Source organism: Topomyia yanbarensis, chromosome 2 (genome assembly GCF_030247195.1).
Source record: "Topomyia yanbarensis strain Yona2022 chromosome 2, ASM3024719v1, whole genome shotgun sequence".
NCBI lineage: Eukaryota > Metazoa > Arthropoda > Insecta > Diptera > Culicidae > Topomyia > Topomyia yanbarensis.
The window spans coordinates 376191690-376210327 of record NC_080671.1 but is presented as its reverse complement, the minus strand read 5'-3'; positions in this window follow the sequence as shown (position 1 = coordinate 376210327).

Below are 18638 nucleotides of genomic sequence, written 5' to 3'. Positions count from 1 at the left end.
AATGTCCTCATGGACATTGTTTCTCGAGTCCACAAACTTGTAGAGCTCCTCCACCAAGCACTTCACTGCTACTACTTTTGGCTTCTGTGGAGTGTAACTCATGCTGCTCTGCTCCGGCTGTTGTTGCTGTTGCTGCTGATTCTCCTGCTCATGGTCTTGGTGAATAACAGCTGCTGCCGGTGGTTGTGACCTCTCCAAACCACCTCTAGCGAACGAGCCTGCTCTGTATATTTGAGTTTCTTGTTTTTTCTCTACTTTATTGGGTCCCAACTTAGGGCCGCTATTTCTACTCGTTGTACGTAGTCGCCTCTTGTGATTCTATGGTTATCTACGCAATCAGGAAGATCATGCTAGGGTTGACACTTTCCTTCCTGGGGAGTAGTATTCAGAGCAGTATTGGCGTAAAATAAGGAATGGTCCATGCACACCTAGTTCCATCAACTAAATGCTGACGAGTTTTGAACGTATCCTGAGACCTATCAAGTTTTTGAGGAGACGGAGTCATCCGGAGTCTTCCTAGAATATAGTGGGATTTGAACAGCGTTGGGCTAAGCTATACCTCCAAAGAAAACTCTAATTCAAAAGCAATTCCGACGACGCGAGTCTGTGCCGCTTCTACTAAGACTCTATCACAGATCTTAGCATAAAAGCAAGCCCAACTGGAGTACCAACCGACACATCAGTATCGACGCCAGTAACATTCTGAATACGGCATGCTTGGCCATGGCGAACAAATTCGACGGCAACTGTGTTGAGCTGACAGGAGTGCTCCCTGAGTAAGAAAGGGTGACACCGACTTGAAATGGTGAGTGCCGTCACGTTGAAACCTTCCCGTTAAATACTTGGCAGGTCTCCGGGCGGAGAACACGTCAGCTTCCATGAATCCAAAGAAGGCAAGAAACTCACCAGAAGATGGAAAACCGGGCGGGCTAAACAGCAGACGCGCGAGGATGCTCTCAATACCGAAGGGAAAGACGCCACTCAACAGGGAGAAAGCGTCGTTGTAGGACGGAAGGACAAGCAAAGGAAACAGCATAAGCGGAAGGAGGAGAGAAAAGTGGAGCAAAAGAGGAAAGAAAACTCTCCGGCTCGCCAGACGGCGTCAAAGGGAGAAGCCGTGCTCTTCAAAGCTGATGATGCGACGACGTATGCAGCTCTCCTGAAGAAAGTCAAAGAAGATCTGGAGCTGAAGGATTTGGGTGAAAACATGGCGAGAACCAGACGTACCCAGAAAGGCGAGATACTTTTCGAGTTGACAACTTAATAGCTCCATTACGCAGGCGATTATGTCCAATCACTGGGCAAAGAGACAGAAGTTGAAACCTTAAGCCCGAAGACGGTGATTGTGGGTACGGATATGGATGCAACCATGACGGTAGACGAGCTGAGAGGCACACTGAAGACTCAGTGCAACCTATGCGAGGTGCGCGGTGGTACTGACAAGGCACTGAATGCAAACAAAGTCACGGTTGTATGGTCGAGATGCCCATTTAGAACCGTCCATAAGGGAATAAACAAACGGAGAAATGGTTCACGTACTTGGGCTTTGGATATTTGGCAGAGGCTTGCAAATGCCCGGGTATACTGCAGGCCACCGGTAATGGAGATAACCCAGATAAATCGGAATCACTGTGACACCGCACGTCGACTGAAGTGGCAGTCAACGACAGAAGCTGTGCGTAACGTCGCTTTGATTGAAGAGCCGTATCGAATGCCCCTAGATAATGGCAACTGGGTGACAAAAGGAGAGGGAATGGCTGCGATACAAGTTATGGGAAATTTCTACATTCAAGAAGTGGTAGAACGCTCATATGAAGGCTTCGTGATCGCAAAAATCAACGGCGTCTTAGTGTGCAGCTGTTACGTACCTCCAAGATGAACAGTGGAACAGTTCAGTCTAATGCTGGAGGAGTAACCGATCAGTTGAACGATCGGTAGCCGGTAGTAATTGGTGGTGACTTCAATGCCTGGAATAGTAGAGTAACCAACACCAACAGCGCGAACCATATCGTGATGGCGAAGATTTGTTTGGCCCGTCCGATGTCAGCTGAAATGTGCCCGGATGGAATTTTGGGGTTTTTTAATGGATACAATGGTTTAATAGAACATCTATAAAACAAATAAAACACAGGAATATTTTTGTACGGGCAGCTTTACGAAAGATTTTAGATTTTAGAAAGATGTAGGAGACATTGGGGGTCGATAAGTCAATTAGGGATTATTCATAAATTACGTAACGCAAAAATTGCCCAAAATTGACTCCCCCTTCCCCTATGTAACAAATTGTCACAAATTTTTCCATCCCCCCCTCCCCTGTTACGTAACAAATTCCAAGAAAAAATTTTTTTGAAGGCTATGGTGGTGATCACAATACTATTGGGGAATATGTGATGGCATCATCACAGTTCCTCGATGGCGGAGTGGTTAACGATAGAGCATTGCAATTTTTTTTTTGAATTATCAAAGGCCCCCTCTTAATATTGTGACAAATGTCAAAGTAAGCTCAGATGCCAAATTTCACATCATTTGGACAATTCTAGACTTCCGCCCACATCGCTTGAAATTTTTGAAATTGGTACTATGGGAAAATGTGGAGGAAATATATATTAAACGCTATAACTTTTGAAGTAGTATTTAGAAAATTGCAATATACACCTCTTTTTGAAGAAAACAACCTTGGGATTTGAATGGATATATTTTTGGTTCTAGAAAAAAACGGAAAAGAGGAGTACTAAGTCATTTTTGCCTCAAAATCCTCTATTTAAAAAATAATTCTGCTCCGTGGTGGAAACCATATATATTTTGCAGTTTTTCTAATGTGAAAAAATCTCAGAAATTGAACGGAACCTTTGTCCAAATACGAGCAGTTGGAGTTATAGGGACTTTTGTAATTCATATTAAATTTTATCATTTTCTCGTGCATATATTTCTATAAAATGTAACTTTTTGAACGCAGAAATTTTCCAGGATTAAAATTTTTCGCATGTGATCTTTAAACATATTTTACACTAGAAGTAGTAAATTAAATAAGAATTTTGTTGTTAAATGGAGTTAATACATATGTGCAATTTTATGATAAAAATGTGAAGTCGAGACTATATGTCAGATAATTTGATGTTTCTGAATTTTACCCTTAACAAATCTATTTTTTTGTTCCTAAGGATTTTCCACGTTCAACAAGGTATAATTTAATAAAATTGAGTGAAGAATAATAGTGAAGAATAATAGATAATACATGCACGAGAAAATGATAAAATTTAATATGAATAACAAAAGGCCCCATAACCCCAACTTTTCGTATTCGGACAAAGGTCAAAAAGTTCCGTTAAATTTCTGAGATTTTTTCACATTAGAAAAACTGCAAAGCACTGGCATCACGGAGCAGAAAAATTATTAAAAATAGGACATTTTGGGGCCAAAATTACCCAGTACCCCACTGTCCCGTATTTTTTAGCAACAGGAATATCTCCTTTCAAATCCCAAGGTTATTTCCTTTAAAAAGATGTACATATTTAATTTTTCTAATTACTACTTCAAAAGTTATAGCATTTAATATATATTTCATCCGAGTTTCCAACCATTGTCCTTATTTCGTAGCCGGGTCGGTTGCCGAAAGTATCGTTCGTTTTTATTTTCTTCTTCACATTTCGTGGTAAGTGGGAGGTTTCGGTAGGCTACCTTTCCGGGGTCGCGCTACCTACATCGCGCTGGTGGGGCTCCCGCCTTAGGTGTAGCTGATGCGATACAGCATTTAATACTCAGCCGCTGGATGGCAGAACAGACGCTGTTTGAGCCGCACCTCCTTGATGAACAGACACTTGGGATGTACCTCCTGAATCTAGCTGAAGTCAGAGGGACAACAGTGCCCAGGCTGCACTACCAGCTAAGCACACAACTCTTAACTGGCGGTCGTTGTAATCATATGACCCGGGGAAGCATGAGGTAGGGACTAGTGACGATGGACAAGCTGTGAAGCCTCCGACGCTAGAAGAGGTGAAAAAGGCAATCAAAGAGCTGAAAAATTGTAAGGCTGCTGGAAAGGACGAGCTCCCGGCCCAACTTTTCAAACACGGTAGTGAGCAGATGCACGAAATACTTCACCGTACTCTTTTGAAAGGGGAAGAAGAAGAACTACCTGCAGAATGGCTAGAGGGCCTCATTGGTCCCTTATACAAAAAGGGACACAGACTGGAGTACGTCAATTATCGAGGAATATCACTCCTCCATTCGGCGTACAAAATTATGTCACGTATTCTGTTCAAGAGATTGAGGCCGTTGGAGGAGTCTTTCGTCGGCGAATACCAAGGTGGTTTTCGTGAAGGCCGATCAACAACGGATGAAATGTTTACTCTGCGACAGATCCTAGATAAATTCCGGGAATACAACTTGCAGACACACCATCTGTTTATTGATTTCAAAGCGGCGTACGATTCAGTGAAAAGAAACGAGTTATGGCAGATAATGGTAGAATATGGTCCGACGAAATTGATTAGGCTGATTCGTGCAACGCTGTATGGATCGAGATCAAGTGTTCGGGTTGCGGATGAGATTTCGACGTCCTTCGTAACCTTAGACGAATTGAAGCAGGGTGATGCGCTATCAAACTTGCTGTTCAATATTGCCCTTGAAGGTGCCATCAGGAGAGCAGTCGTGCAAAGGAACGGTACCATCGTCACTCGGTCGCATATGGTCCTAGGATTTGTGGACGATATTGATATCATTGGAATCGACCGCCGAGCCGTGCAAGAGGCATACGTGCCTTTTAAAAGGAAGACAACAAGAATTGGCCTCACAGTCAACACCAGCAAGACGAAGTATACGATAGCTGGAAGAATACGTGGGTCCAATAGTGATGTTGGTGGTGAAGTGGTGTTAGGTGGTGATAAATGGTGTACAAGACATTGATAGGTCTGCTTACCTTGTACGGCCATGAAACGTGGACGTTAAAGGAAGTTGATCGTAGAGCGTTCGGTGTCTTCGAACGTAAGGTGCTCCGAACAATACTCGGCGGTAAAGAAGAAAATGGCATTTGGCGGCGTAGCATGAATCACGAGTTATACCAAGTATATAAAGGAGTGGATATTGTCAAGCTAATAAAAAACGGCAGGCTGCAGTGGGCTGGTCATGTGGCACGAATGCCGGAAGAACGACAGGCGAATATAATATTCAGTAGAGAACCGGGAAGAGGCCGACGACACAGTAGCAGGCCGCGTACACGATGGCTGTTTGCAGTGGAAGAGGACCTAAAAGCACTCAATGGCCAGGGTGAGTGGAAGAGATTGGCCCAGGACCGGATCCAGTGGAGGAGAATTCTTCACTCGGCGTAGATTCAACGAAGCGAATTGTTGCCCATCAAGTATCAAGTAAGTATATTTCCTCCATATTTTCCCATAGTACCAATTTCAAAAATTTCAAGCGAAGTGGGCGGGAGTCCAGAATTGTCCAAATGATGTGAAATTTAGCATCTGAGCTTACTTTGACATTTGTTACAATATGAGATGGGGGAATTAAAAAAAAATTGCAATGCCCTAGTTAACACACTTGAGGACATATCTTTTCTCAGTGTTTCTAATAGAAAGGTGGATTTTCACCGCTTCTTCATTCTCACCGTTCCGGTCATTTTGACTCACATCAAAACAAGGAATATATTTCGCGTCTCTTTTTGAGAAGTCCCAATAAGCATACTGTCAAAATTGACTTTGAGAGAAAATTCCGGAAAAACCGTAACTTGCCAAGAATGGATGTTTACATTTTATGCAAGAGAAAAGTTTTCTCTTTCGTCCGTTGCTGTGATTTACAATCGGCGATTAATGGTTTGTTCAGAGTTTCCTCTCAAAGTGAATTTTGACAGTATGCTTATTAGCCCTTTTCAAAAACACGCGAGATATATTCAATGATGCACTTTTAGCACAGAGAACAGACATATAAGCTAGAACAAACTTTCCCGAAAACCCTGTGTAAACATTTAAATGAAAATACGTTGAAAATCACCATCGCATACAGGTTTACATGCGTGAGTCACCATTGTATCCAAGTTTGCTTACAAGTCCCGTATAGTGATTGCTGGCCGATCGAAGCGCCGACCAGTGGCAAGTTGCTACTTGCTGTTGTCATTTCAAAGCGACAGTTATTTTTCTTACACATGTTGAAAAGTTTACTTGTATGTCAGTTCTCAGTGCTTTTAGTACTGAAGACTTCACGACTGTCCTTCGCGGATGATCTCAAAATATTTCGTCTGATTCGCTCAATTGAAGATTCCTCTAATATTTGCATCCAGTTTTCATCAATTGATATAGAAAAAGCCGTATGTGTGTAAATCTGAAGTAGTTTTCGATGAACTCATTCTCACGAAAGAAGGACACGGTTGGTTTCAACTATCCGCAGGAAATTGAACGCGAACTTCTTTTTACTATCAAAAACTTGGAAAAAAACGGCCAGGTATGTTCGAGCAGGAAGTATCGTCAAATTTATCTTGCATCAACGAGAAGGCGTGGTCCCCTTACGGTTGTCCTGGTTTTTTACTCGTCTGATATGGTCACCCTACCTAAGGTCAAGGTGGTGGGGTTTTCGACTATGATTCCACTTCGGTTCTGAAGAGACGGTATCGAAACATAAAGCTATCAAGATCAAGCAAGATCAATTAATCCAATTTTATAAAACACATGTTCTGAGCTCAATCGGTTCAACTAGATTAAAGTAATTAGAGAAGAACTGTTTCTATTCTGAACCACGGCGCAAAGACAATTGGAATGAATCCCACAGTTAAAAAAGACTGAAAAGCAAAAGAAGTCCTCAATATAAATTAAACGAAGAAACGGCACACAAAATAATGTTATAACTTACGGCAAATTGCACAACACCAACGAGCAGCCTAAATTCGCCAAAAATAGAAATAATCAACTGAATCTGTCCCCCATTCACGGCTCAGCTTGATTAATGGCAGTCGGTAATAGATACTGAACTGATTTTTGCAGCGCAGCCTGCTACGCGAAATGTGATAGGTAAGAGCGATTATTACTACTAGAGGTATCAAAGCGCTATAGTCATCAAATTATGTAGTTTCACTGTAGCATATTGTTACTAGTTACTAGGACATGTATGTACCCGGTGCTATTGTCCCAAACTAATGAACCTGCCGGATTTGAGAGCGAGACGATGTCTAACCAGCGCTAGCAGCGACATGCGGTCTCTAGTAGTTTCAATCTCGTTTTTCATGGTACCTCTTCCATGGACAGTTTTGATGACAAACAGTATTTTTTTTCAACCGAGTTAGAGAGTAGATCATAGTTTTTAATTTATGTTCAATTGCTGCATTGTGTTTTGTCTTCCAGGTGGCGTGAACGGGTTTTCGTCGCTTGGAACACCTAACTCGGTTCAAATAGCCTGTAATCAGGAGCACTATAGACTAAAGGGGTGTGCTGACCGAGGCTTGACCCGCGCCTACCGCAACGATATTTACGAGCGGCCAATTTGTCTAATTCAATTATACGTTAATGGTCTGACGGGTCGTTTTTCCGCCGGTTTCATGGTGCTCGGTGAGAATGAGGAAGGTCCGTTTTAATGATTCCGTTTAGACGGGGCAATTTCACAGTATTTTTAATCGGGACAAATTGGAGTAATGAATAGGGGAGGGCCGTCAACAGTGAGACACTTTCTGTTTCGAGATGTTTTTATATTATCATAATTGCTCAACATATTTGAAGTTTGATTAATAATATGGTCCAAGCATTATATTATTAGAGACTAACTGGTGGCTCTAGAGGGTAGGCAGAGGGCACGCCCTCTATTTATTCAGAAACTATTTCAGAGAATGAGTGTTTTTACACAATGCGTGATTAGTTGTCCATGTGAATGTTGGAATTGTCCAGGAATACATTGTGCATCATTTAAACCGATATCGCTTATAAATTAATCAAATATCAGTGGTTTTAGAGGCTTCCTAGAGGAGCATTTTGTGGAATTTCTAGTAAGATTATATTTACTCTAACGAAGACGGATCGTTTTGATAGCGAGAATGGTAATCCACCAGTTAATAACTGAAGAATCTCTACTCTTTCCCAATATGCTTTAAAATATTCCTCGGGAAAATAGAAAAAAAATGGCGTCGACTTTTCAGAAACAGTGAACTCCTCTGGTCACCATAAATGTAATCCAAAGAAACAGAGTCCGTAATGTGCCGAATTATATCTCCAGCTCAAGGTATCCAAACTTTACGCTCTACAGGGCCGGTGGAATACGTGGGTAGTATGGGTAGTACTACCCACTCGAAAATTACCGAGGGGGGAACTACCCACTCGAAAGTTTGGAACAAAACACAACCTGACACCACGTAGTGTCTCGCGGACAAAATGCATGCGTCTGAAATTGTCGATGTACAACAATTTCATATTAAACTTGCAGTTTTTTGACAAACAGAAAATCACTGTCCGGACATCATGAACCGGAACGCCGACTGGCCTCCTTGGATCAGCATGTTAGCATGTTACCAAAAGAGAAGAGATTCTGATATCTATCGGGAGTTTAAAAATATGTGTGTGAGAGACATACAAGATCGGATAACTGGTGCTAGAACACTAGGTGCATGACCAGACAACATGTTTAATGTTGCGATAACCGTCACCACAAGTGCAAAGACCGTTCTCCCCGACACCAATACTCCGAAGATGCACATTCAACGTACCATGATTGGACATGACCCGATATACCACCCAAAGGAATTCACGACCTTCATCCATCCCCTTTAACCAAGGTTTGCTGATTCCTTTCACATTCCAAAACTTTCATTGTCCCACGAAATTTGGTAAGTTTTCTAGCGTTCTCTAAAAAGATATACTGAAAAATTCGTTGAAGCTAGGCGATCATCCATAAATATCTCCTTCTGATTTCTTCCCCCTCGCTTATTGCTCTCTATCGGTCGTCGGCGATACCTTCCCAGTAGTCAATATTATCATGCGGGCTTCAGTATTTGCCAAAGAAGGTTCTATCGCAAGGAATGCAACGAAATTGAAAAGAGTGGAGTGATTGGTACTTAGCTGTATAAATGTTCTATGTAGTATCAGTAATCAATAAACACATTTTCGCTAAGCTGTCTGTCAAAAAGCCCGTTAACAAAGAGTGTTTCCAAATACATACAAGCTTTTACCAGAGAGTTTTCATTTTCACTTACACACGACATGTCTAAACTTTCATCAATGCGAGTAGAAATTGCTTCTCCGTCAACGCTCACACGTTGAGTAGCAAAGTAATAGGTAATATTATACAAAGTATGTAAAAAAAATCTTGGCAGCCAGTACCCGCCGCAGGTGATGTGTGTGTTCAATAGATCATATCGCAATGTATCTCAATTGACTAAACACTAATGAGTCAGTCGAGTGGTTAATCGATTTATTCGCCCACCCATCATTCGAGTTTTGAGTTGAAACCAATTTGCGAATGAAATCAAAACGTACTTGAAAACTGTATCCTCGGCGAAGGTTTGTCTGGTAAGAGCAAGTGCAAATCTGCAAGTATGCCAGCCTACCAACCGGCTCGTGATTCGGGCCTTTGTATCGGTTTGTTTTACGCGCCTAGCAAATAACTGTTATTATTAGTGTGCCATTGTACCCCGGGGCTACTCGGTGGGATGCCGTAACCGCTATGGAAAACTTCATATTTGGTTGATGGATAGACAGGAGGTTAGGCTGAAGTGAAATGCCGGTGACAGAAAGGAGCTAGATTAAGTTGGAATGGAGAAATGATTGATCCTATCAGTATGTGTCAGTTGGCTGAACCGGCGGGGGGTACTGAACCAGTTTCACCGTATCAGCAAAAACCACTTGAGCTGGTCACGATGGACATTTGCACCCGCAAAGGTAGGGTTTATTCAATGTAGCAGCAAGTGGAACGGAATCGGTTTCATCAACCCTGCCTATAACGTCCATTCAATCAACAAATTCGAATAAATTTTTGTAGCTTGCAAATTACTGGGGGGAGCATGAGACAACAGATCTATGGCATATTATTTTCTGTCAAATTTAATTGCCTTGCCGATGCACCACAAACGATAGACGTGATGGAAATGGATACGCATGGGCTCATGCTGCCGGTTCCGGTCCTAAAAGTAAGTCTCGAAAAAGCAAAACACTGTCATCTTTCGACTTGTAGGCGTTGAAATCGTAATAACAACTTTTTCTATTATGGTAATTACTATTTTGGTACCCTTCTGGTTCCATTGAGCTGCTTGGCCAGTCTATTCGGGTTTGTCAGTAACCACTGAAAGAAGTGTGTGTTCCGAACATAGACCCTTATAGTATTTGACCGGCGCTGGCACTTTTAATAGATCCAAACGAACTCTCAAAACTCGGAGTCAAACGAACATGCATTGCATAAAAGTGGAGCGAGAAGATACAAATGGAAGGACGGACATCGTTTACATAGTTCACCTCTGTTCGATTACCAATTGTGCACAGAGGGTCAGAGATTTTTCTAACCTGAAAAATGAGACGAATAGCTTTAAAGTTAAAATCTGACTGCATATAAGCAGAGTGACGACACTGTCAAAATTGGAACAATGATTATTAGTCAGTGTCATTCCAAACGAGTTAAATCCATGTATTTTGAGAGGTCGTTTGTTCGTTTGGAATATTACGGACATATAATCATGACAGTTGTCTTCACTCTCCTTCACTCTGGTTAAAATATTTAAAAATCGAAATAAAAAAGAAGAAAAAAACAAACTTGTATTATTATTCATGGCGTTGCTGATCAATAAGATTTTTGTTTATTTATTTTTCACCAAGGTTCTAACCTTGATGCAATTCGCTCCTTTTTTGAGTTTGAAAAATATCTAAACCGATGTGCGTGGATTGGGAATCAAATTCATATGATTCGCACAATAATCCCAAATTATAATAAGCGGTTAACAAAGTCTTAACAAATGTTAAGGACGATTAGTTTTTGAACGCTTATAGTTCAGCCTGGTCGGACATACTTCTAAGAACAGATTTTCAATAGATAAAACTATGCAAAAAGATGGGTGAGTAATGTCAGAGACATAACCGGAGTGAAATAGAATACACTTTGGATTATTTATATGAATATGTAGGTAAACAACGGGATTTTTCGGAAAAGGAAAGACTTCTATTTAATTCTTCATTTAAATAATGGTGGTCCTGAAAAGGACCGTTTATGTTCGCTTTGGCGAATGATGCGCTAGATTCGATTCTCGTTGGATGCTGCTGACTTCTGCTCTCTATTTCCGGATTGAAATGTTTGTCCAGTGGTGCGATACTGACATGATAGGTGAAGCTGTAGCGTTATAAACCGTTTATGATTTCTTTCTGCATCGTATATTGAAAATGTTAAATTGCTGGATCAATTAAAAAGAGATAGCGTTTGGTCACGGGTTTCTAACAATAAAATATTGTTGAAATTATATGGATAGAGGCACGAAAACGAGCGAGAGAGCGATAATAATATCGGCCGGTAGGGTCTTTCGTCATTCGTTTGACCGTCGTCATACTACGAATACTAGCATCAGAGCAATAGCAGATCAACATTTTTCGCTACATGGCTCGTACCAAACAGACCGCTCCTAAATCCACCGGAGGAAAGGCTCCCCGCAAGCAGTTGGCAACGAAGGCCGTGTAAAAGTACCCCAGTCACGGTTGGCGTTAAGAAGCCTCATCACTACCGAACATCACTAAACTGTTACCACAGAGAACAGACATCCATGATCGAACAAAAATATTTAAAAAACGTGTGTAAGCATTTGAATTAATATACGATAAACACTAGCGCCGCCACACCAACCTATCCCAACTATCCGTCAAATCCATTCCGGAACCGATTCGAAATCCTGAATGGATTCAGTATGGAATCTTGCTCAAAGAAAACAACCGATTCCGACTCTATCGGTTGATGCATTTGAGCTGGAATTCATGCTGGAGGTCCGAACCGGTTCCGGACTAGTTTGACTGGGTAGAGGAATATCCACTGTCAACTCTGTCGAACTCAGCCCAGAGCTGCAAATTTTCACCAGGTTGTTTTGAACTTGAAGGAAAAACAAATCTCAAATCATGTCCTACTATGTTCAATTCGTCGTTTTTCGTTTGCATCATTCATTCAAACAGCCGAGCTGCTCAATCATTTTCCATTCATTTTCGATTTCAGTGATCCTATGAATATCTCTGTACTGGAATATTGACCAGGGTTTTCAAGCAAAACTACTCTGAACATACTTCTATTACCATCAATCTTGATGATGCTGTGCGGCGGGGGCACTAGTTTTCATTATAGTGGAAAATTTTGATTTGCGCGTTTTTCCACAAGTTTTTTAGCTGTACTGTTTTCAAGGAAGTTGTAGTTGCATTCAAAATAAGATAGTTTACTTCTATTGTCAGAGGTGGACGAACGAAAACTAGTCTGGCTCGCTTGGAATCGAATTGTACGGACCAACAACTACTTTCACAAAATCCGTTATTATCAGCAATTTTACATTCTACAGAATTAGTCACAACTATTTCCAATCAGCGCAAAAATCGAAGGTTTTCATTCAGTACAACAGCAGATTTTCACTTTTAGAAAAACAGGCAACATTCTGGCCGAAAATTTTGAAACGGAGCACCTATATCGAAACGTTAGAAAACGTTCGATTTTTGTATATTGAATCATTACACTAACCTGTCTACAAATCACACCAATAACTTTTATTTTGTGCCATTCTACGTGAAAGCGACGATATTGTTTACAAGTGGCTCACTTACCATCCAACGCTCTTGGCTAGCCACTTTCTGATGCTTGTAATAACGAAACTTCAATTCGATTCTTTGTCGATAAATTGATGGCCCTGAAAAGGGCCTTTTGTTTGGGCAGTGTTCGGAATTTACTTAGAGCTGGTGTATATGGTAACAGCTTTGGTGCCATCTGAGACGGCGTGCTTGGCCAACTCTTCTGACAGCAGCAAACGGACGGCGGTTTGAATTTCGCAGGAAGTTATTGTCAAGCGCTTGTTGTAATGAGTCAGGCGGGAAACCTCGTTTGCAATGCGTTCTAAAATGTTTAGTTACATCTGTTTATGATGCTCATGGCCTTCGACGAGACTCTGGTATCTGGATGGACTTCTTGGCACCTTGTAGATGTTGATGTACAGTAGACTGGTTCAAGTTTTGACTTTTAGCTCCACCAGACCCTTCTGATTCCTTTCATGGTCCTTAGTAATTGTGCAAATTTTGATGCCGATTGGTTGTGTCTACGGACCCTCCAAAAATTTCCAAGTTTATATGCAGTTCGGCTGGCCAATTACAAACCTGGGAAAATTTCTCAACTGAAATTTTTGAAACGGAACCCCATGTTGAAACGTTAGAAGTATGCTACTTCAAAATTTGATTAATGTACAGCATAGCCAAAATGATTAATGTAAAGCATAGCCAAAATACCATGCATTTGCACAGAAAGTTGCACCTCTCTAGTCTAGGACGACAGATTCGGGCACTTACCACGCTACGAGTGACGTTATCCTCGATGTCAGTACTAGCTCATTCTCTCATCTGACGCCTGATCAGAAACAACAGAAATAGAAGGCAGCCATATTCATATATTCATATTCATAAATCAGAGCATAAGCATGAGCATGAGCATGATGACCGTACCATTCGTAGTTGCTACTCCGTGATTGACTAGAACAAGTGAAATTGCACAGTGAATCAACGAATGGGGCTTGGGAGTAGCTATCTATCCTCAATGTGCAAGTCTTGAGAGTTCTATACAAATGCCAATAACGGCACTGGCCACGTCCTTACAGTCATCGGGGAAAGAAAGGAATGTTAGTGTAGCAAATGTTGTTATCCCGAGCAAATTCTCATGGGTTCAAACAGCATGCAGCCCCATAAAAATACAATGAACATGGTCCGAATTTTACATCCATCAAAACACTATGAAATGGTCTCAAAAACCCATAAATACACCACAGTATGGATTTTAAATGCGATCTTCAGGACCATGGTGATGGTGTTTTCATAGGTTGAACCCATTCCAAACACTATCAAAACACCATGTAGTGGGGGTGAGTTTGGACCATGATCATGGGGTCATTATGGGCTTTTCGTTTGCTCGGGATGGCAGGCAGTCATATTTAAATCCGAGCTGCCATTTATACAGATTTATCTGTATTATGCAACTACTTGAGCGATTTTACGAAAATTACAATAAAAAAAACACTATGCAGCCATTTTTTCGAAATTGTCCATTGCAATCGATTAACAAAACTTTTTAAAAACAAATGTAGGGGAAGCTTTTGTTTACAAAAATTTGCAGTATTTTATTACAGTACAATCGCGTATTCAAAAGATGTTTTAATAGTTCAATAACTTGAACACATATTAATTACTAAAATTATTTTTTTATATTGAATACAGACAAATACAGATTTTTACATTTCTTACAAAATACTTTCATCAGGGACATCACTAATTGCTTTACAGTGATTTAATTTATCTCATATTGTGTGCAAACAAACACCCTGGTGCAGGTGAATCATTTAATTGAAGGTTTTAGATAGCGAAACACAGAAATTCTTAACCATCAAAGGAGCAAACTATTTGTTTAAAATTTCTGAAAATCGATAATTTTGAGATAGTTTTAAAATAACATTGCGCAATTAAGGGTTAACGACAAATTAAAATTAATAGCGTCTAAACCGTTAACTTTAGGTGTATAGTTTTTTCGGAGAAGTTCTTGTCTTTATGGTTGCGCATATACAGGAATATACTGTTCCGTGATTATTTCACTATAAGTTATATACGAAATTTATTTCCTGAACTAATTAAGATAGAAACTTTGTGTCTTGAGCAAAGTTGCAGAAAATAATACTGAAAAAGAAATTGCAGAAGATACCATATATCTTACTGTTATAGTTTTCGAGTTACCCGTATAAATAAATACCATTCCAGAAATCTTCGGAACCATTTCCAAACTATTCATATAATACTCACCATATTAAGAATACTACTGATATATTCCACTACTATACGTCAACTATTATACTACCATACTCATTGTAGTTACCATTTCCAATATCTTCCGTGTACCCTATATTGAAGATTTGTATACTACATTGTACTTTTGTACCAGAGGTTAATATTGCTCTGGTGGTCTTTGTTATTCGTATATATGTTTACACTGATTCAGAAATCTATAGTTTAACAAGGTCAAAAATCCTCGTCTTACAATATTACGGCGATAGCTCAATTGGATAAAGCGTCAGTCCGCTTAGTGTCAACGAAGATTTCTTCGCAAGATGGAGTGTAACAAAATAAAACTCATCAATCGATAGATTTGAAATGAGAAGGGAGAACAGGTTTTTTCTCCACCTAATATTTTATGCATCACTAGATCTAGTATATGCATGTCACCATAATCTGTATGGTTCTTGAATGGTATGTTGTCAAAATGTATATGGAAAACAGCACATTTTGGTATGGTGACTGTTCTTAACAACCCGTTGTTTGTATGGTCCAGTATGAATAAACGACACTGGTTATGTTCGATATTATACTAGGCAATGGTTAATCTATTGTTGAACGAACCATATTGGAAAAGGTTTTAAAACGATTGATGCAATGGTTGGCATATGGTACACATTTATGCGGGTCGGAAGGGCTCCCCGTCAGAATCACATACTACAATTTGCAGACGAGACAGGCAATGTAGCCCACTAAAAACACTGCTTTAGGCCAATTGTAGCGGGCCGTGATTCTGAATGTGATATTCATTGTACGGCTCAGGTATGTGCGGGCGTAGGGACTCGCGATCGCGTGTATCATCTCAAAGGGCTCGAGCATTTGTACGTTAACGTGTTCGATCGCGTGTGCGTTTGTATGTCGCGTGTGCTAATGTGTATGTAACTTCGCGTGTATAAAATCTATTTTATAGCCGTGTGCATTCTTCGCATATTCGCGTGGGTTCTTTGGATAATCGTACGCGGACCGTGAATCTAATACTTTTGGTGTACGGCTCAGATGCTAAAAGAAAGTGAGATCTTCCATATCACTAGAGTTCCCGGTGATGTCGCCGTAGAGCATGTGGTCTAGTGGATATGAGCTTTATTTTTTTGATTGGTCCAACTGAATGTATGGACCTAAATTGCTAGAATGAAGGCTAAAGATTTCCGGACGCGACCGATTCAAGATCGCGCGCGTTTGCAGGTTCGCGTTTGATACCGCGTTTGTAACTTCGTAAGTACTAAAACGTTTACATAATTACCGGAGTGTTATCAAGTTTGCGCGATCGCGGGCATAGATGAACGCGAAGGGCGTAAGCGTTTGTATGTTGACGTGTTTCTCCCGTGTGCTCGCGTGTATATGACTTCGCGTGTATAAATTCGATTTTGAAACCCTGCGGCCATTCATATATTCGCGGACCGTCATTCTGATATTTAGTTGTCTGTGTACGGCTCACATTCTGACAGGGAGTGAGTTACCCCATATCACTAGAGTTCCCGGTTATGTCGCCATAGAACGTTTTGTCTAGTGGATATGGGAGTTATTTTTTTAATTTTTCAATTTTATTTTTTTTTAAATAATTAACATGGACCTAGACTGTTGGTACCGAGGATAGAGACTTCCGGACGATCCCGATTCATGATGGCGCGAACGCAGGAGTTTGTAGATTGGCGCTTGAGATCGCGTTGGTAAGTTTATGAGTGCTGAGACGTTCACCTTATCACCGGGGTATAATCATGCTTGCGAGTTCGTGCGCGTAGGTTGCTTGGAAAATCGCGAGGGGCTCCAACATTTGTACGCTAACGTGATTTTGTAACATGTTTGTGTGTGTTCTTGAATGGTCAAGCGAACCGTGAGTCTGATATTAAATTTTCGGTGCGCGGCCAGAATTCTGCCAGAGAGTGAGATCCCTTATATCGATAGGGTTGCCGGTCCTGTCGCCATGAGACATGCCGCCCAATAGGTATGAGCGTATTTTCCCAATTAGTCCAACTGAAGGCATGGACCCAGGCTTCTAGGATCAAGGATAGACTTCCGGACGTGAGCGATTCGCAAACGCGCGCGTGAGGGCATTTTTGTAGGTTCCCGCTTGAGACCGCGTTTGAGAATGTGTGAGTGTTAAGACGTTCACTATCACCATCTTTGCTAACCCAGCTGACAAAAAACAACGATCCAATTAACCAATAATACAGGTGCAACGACCACGACAACCGCTCCTAAACCAACAACTAGCATCGCCAACAAAGAAGCAAATTCCGATGAAGACGGATTTACAATGGCGACCCGTAAGAACAAGAAACAAATAAGAACATCTGATCATGAACAGCAAGAAAGCAGTTCCGATGATGACATGGACGGGAACGTTAACACGAGAGAAGGCAGACTGAATGACTCCCAAACGGCTTCACCGCCAAGGAAAAGTATCTCTTCTTATTTCTTTTTTACCTTTATTGTAGAAATTTAAAAGATCCACGGCTCAGTTGTGCTAACGCATTGAGCCTTGTCAAATAAAGCTTAATAAAAAACCTGTTTTAATCCACCTAGCGGTAGAATTGTGCCTTTCTCATTTCTCTAAACTATGGCTCGAAGGCTGTTTATGTTCAACATAATTGTGGAAATGTTTATTGAAGCCGTGTGGTGTCCGGCGGGCTGAAATCTTTTTGCACTATTTCAACCAAGAATAGAACCTCTGGGAACTGCTCCCATGTCGTAAGAGGCGACTAACAACATGCTAGGAGTTCCTAGGCCGAGGTTTTGTTCCGTACCGAAGACTTAATCTGGGCGGACCTTAAGGTTTTCCATATTACCCTCTTTCCAGTCTGTATTTAGTGAATCACTGACATATACCTTTTCTGATTCGCCTTTCTTGATTGTGTACCAACGTTTTAAGTTTCTTCTGGCGGTTGTATATTAGCCGTAAATGACGAAATCTAATTCTACACTAAGTAACAGAATATATTAATATACCGGCACTTCCACGCCAAGGTTTAACTTCCAAAGCTTTGGCTTAAAAACCGTTTTTAAAAAATGGAAACTTTCATGCAGGAAATTTATTGAATTGGCCTAAGATGGAGCTGTCGAATTTCACAAAAAGCTTTTTATGTTGCAAGTGATCTGTAGTTGTGTTAAATTAGGTATTTTTCTATTATATTTGGAACCGTCTACCGACAAATCTACATTTACGAATACCTCCAAAAGTGACTTCTTGAGGTCTCATGAAGGCCTGACACTAGCTTTATGATACTTTTGCTTTTCTAAACAGTAATAAAAATCTCAACATTCAAGAACTTCACTTTGTCAGAAAATGTAGGGCCATCGGAAGCTAAAACTTCGTAAAATCGCACTCCTGGTCCTTTTTTCAGTGCAGTACTCTACGTCACTCGTTCAAATTTGCACCGCTCTTATGGTAGTCGGTATTTGCTAGTATTACTGTTCTCCCATCCATTCTGGTAGTCAAACGGTGGGATGGCAGGATTCTTACGGGTTTCCTGTCTCATGCCTCCACGCGATTCTGGGTCTATTGATGACATTTGGTCCTTAGACCGCAGAATGAGAGGGTGCGAACAGAATGAGAGGGTGCGAACAGATCTAGTCGAGAAAACATTGCCGTAAAAATGAATAGTTGATCGGAAATTAGCCCCAATACGACTAATCTGACTA